The 3,446-nt window shown below is 52.8% G+C and overlaps 1 pseudogene; it reads right to left on the bottom strand.

Annotated features, from left to right (window-relative positions):
• Positions 1-641: 641 nt before the first annotated feature.
• The window catches only part of LOC139024659 (octapeptide-repeat protein T2-like), an 8,054-nt pseudogene continuing 5,249 nt past the window's right edge, over positions 642-3,446 (bottom strand).

Below are 3,446 nucleotides of genomic sequence, written 5' to 3'. Positions count from 1 at the left end.
AGATAGATAGATAGATAGATAGATAGATAGATAGATAGAGAGGGGGAGAGAGAGGGGAGAGAGGAGGGGAGAGAACTGGGTAGGGAGGGAGGGAGATAATGAATAATGCTACAAGGGACAATTATCCACTAGTGATAAGTGTGAGTGGGTGACGGACCCCCTGGATATCCCAACTCCCCATCCACTAACCCCCTCCAGCACCTCTGTAACCTGGCATGCTAAGCCAACTGAAACACTCCACAAAGCCACGGGCCACAACTACTACTACACCCCGCTCACACACACACAGCCACTGACACACACATACACACAAATCCACTCTCCCTTCTGACATTCACCAGACTGACCACTCTCGCAGCTTCAAGGTCACCACCCTCTCTGACAATAGGACGTCTGCTGTGCAGAAATGATCTATAGCTGGAGAGCTTTACAGATAGAGCATGTGGCCCACATAGAGCTGAGCTGGAAAGCTATTCTGAGAGAGTAGATGACAGGGCATACACACCTCCTCTCCTTCTCTCTACCCTCCTCTCTTCTCCCCTCTCCTTTCCTCTCCTCCTCTCTTCTCCCACATCCTCTCATCTCCCCTCTTCTCTCCTCTTCTCCACTATCCTTTCCACTCCTCCTCCCTCCCCTCTCCTCCTCTCCTCTCCTCCATCTCTCCTTCTCTCCCCTCCTCCATCTCTCCTCCTCTCCTTGCCTCTCCCACCCTCTTCTCTGCTTCTTTCTCACCTCCTCTCCTCCTCTCTTCCCTCATCTCTTCTCCCCCCTTCTCTCCTCTCCTCTCATCTCTCCTCTCCTCTCCTCTGGCAGTTCAGTGAGAAGAAAATAAAGTGGAGGAGAGAAAAGGAGATTGTGCTACAGAAGGCACAGCGCCACCACTGCTGCTGCCCGGCCAAGCAGAGCCAATGAGCTCCAACTACCCGCTGCCCCTTCTGAGGAGTCAGTCAGCATGCCACTCTGCCACCTCTTACTCCAGACAGTCAGTGCCAAAGCCCCATGCATCCCTTTCCTTTCCTCACACTGTGAAGCTGAAGGAGTGGTCTCTGGCATCAGAAAGAGCCAACAGACAGACACACTGACAGAACAGGAGGGTAGGGGAGGGGAGGGGAGGAAAGAGGAGAAACCCAATGTGTGGCATTTGATGACCGCAGTCTGAACTCAGTCGGTCTGAATAATGAGAATTCTAAGTTTACATAACCAAGGCAAATTAACAACCACTCGTTAGAAGGCTCAGGCTGAGGTTACACACACAGAGACGCGCATACACACACACACACACACACACACGAAGAAACACAAACTTACAAACTGCTCAACTTCTAAAGGACACGTGGCATTAGAGGTTCAGACGGATAGTGGGGTTTCCCTGGTAACCTAGTATAATGGCCACTGCGATCAGGGACAGGGTAAAGGTGTAAGGAGCAAACTGGAAGCAGGGGTTACAGAGGCGTGAGGAACTGGAGCAAAGCGAAGAGAGTAGGAAGGCGGGTGGGGTCGTGTGTGGGGGGGGGGGGGGGGGGGGGGGTTTGTTGGGGGTATGGAAGAGGGAGTGAGGGTATATTACATTGATAGTGAGCCTGACTGAGTATTAGTACCCAGGGTAGTGGCTGTAGCTATAGGACTGGAGGTTGTCAGCAGGGGCCGGGAGATTGCGTGTGGGGATGTTTACAAAAGGAGGGAGTAGGTTATAACGGGAAGGAGATAGGCCACAGGAACATAGCAATAGACTTAATAGGCTATATGGGACGTGCCACAAGCGGTTATGAGAATGGCTGGATGGGCTACATGAGGGGGGGGAAGAGGAAGGCTTGCCAAATGAATGTCTAGTGTAGAGAGAGCAGGGAATGTGTGCTGGGTGGTGAGGGAGGTTGTGTAAGTGGCCCCGGCTTGGTGGAGGGAGAGGTACCACAACGGGAGATCAAGATACACAGAAGGTAAGAATTCTCAGCGACCCAATAAATACCGAGGATGCGGACGAAGAGGGAGATTGCAACCGCAGGCGGAAGAAGAGGATAGAACAGAAATGACCATGGATATACCAGAAGCTGAGAGTCCGTCTCGCAGAACTCCAGCAATGTGCCTGCTGCACGTGGTGGTGTGTCAGTGGTGTGCTCGACCATGTGTATGTATGCAAGGAATACTGCGTGAGTGTATCAATTATGTATGCTGCAGCAAAGACAATCGGGAGGGATGAGGGTGGAGAGAGGTAAGCGGGAGATGGAGCTGAGGGAGTAGAGGGTCCCTCCGGTACATTCACGAAGCGAATGTGCTACAGGCGTCCTCTGGGATCAGGGTGGGCAGAGGGAGGTGGTACGGAGGTGGTGTGGAGGGGGATGATGGTGGGGGATGGTTAGAGGGATGGGTTGGGTCGTTTTATGAGTTTGGTGTTGGAGAGGCATCGGACACAGGGGTGGTGGGTGTGGAAGTAAAGGGTAAGAGGTGGGGTTAGTGGGGTATGCATCGCGGCACAGAGGGAGGAAGGGTGGGGTTCACGTGTGGCGTTGAGGGTAGGGGAGGGTTAGAGGGGTGATGGGGGAGGGAAGGAAAGGAGGGTGGTGGAGACAGTAGGGGGTTGGATTTCCGTAATGGTGTTGGCAGGTGTTGGGGGGGAGATAGAGGGAGAAGGTAGGAGGAAAGGAGGGAGGGAGGGTGGGGGAAAGGTAGAGGAAAAAGGTATGGGGACAGAGGGTAGAGGAGGAAGGTAGGGGAAGGTTAGAGAGCGGGTAGGGGAGAGGAGAGGAGATGTAGGGGGGAAGAGGTAAGGGGGAAAGGTAAGATAGGAGTGGGTAGGGTAAAGGCGGTAGAGAAATCGGTAAGGAGTGACGAGAGTAAGGAGGGGTAGGGGGTATGACGGTAGGGGATGATGGGTAGATGGGACCGATTGTAAGAGGGAGATCTAAGGTACGAGGGAGGGGTAATGGGGGAGAGGTGAGGGGGAAAAAAAAAAAGGGGTTTAGGGGAAAGAGATCGTAGATTTGGACGGGGGTGAGCGGGGGAGAGGGCTCCATGACTAGTGTCTAGAGAGGCAGTGGCTGAATAGGACATCTAGTTGGTAAGCGGAGGGCCCACAGAACACATTCATCACACGGTTGGTAAATGAGCTAGTCGTGTCCCCATCGGCGGTCCATCAGTAGTGACTGTATGTTGTCCAGTTTACATCGTTGTCTCAGCGTGTTGTGTGGTTCAGGTGGTGCATTGTGGTATTGTATCAGGAATTAGCTGTTTGAAAATAACAGATTGACGACTAGTCGCCTGCCCACTTGTCTCTAACGGAATGGGTGGGGGGGGTTTTTTGGGTGGGGCCCCCGCCCCCTAATGAATAGAAATCAGAGCTCATCTGACTGATCGTTTGGTCTTTTAAAAATTGGGTGTTTGGGAGAAGCAGCCCGTGTATAATGGAAATGGTGTTCTCGCACAGGTTTGCACTTCTTGTGAATGAAAAG

Source organism: Salvelinus sp. IW2-2015, unplaced genomic scaffold (assembly GCF_002910315.2).
Source record: "Salvelinus sp. IW2-2015 unplaced genomic scaffold, ASM291031v2 Un_scaffold1754, whole genome shotgun sequence".
Lineage (NCBI taxonomy): Eukaryota > Metazoa > Chordata > Actinopteri > Salmoniformes > Salmonidae > Salvelinus > Salvelinus sp. IW2-2015.
This window is presented reverse-complemented; position numbering and strand designations above follow the sequence as displayed.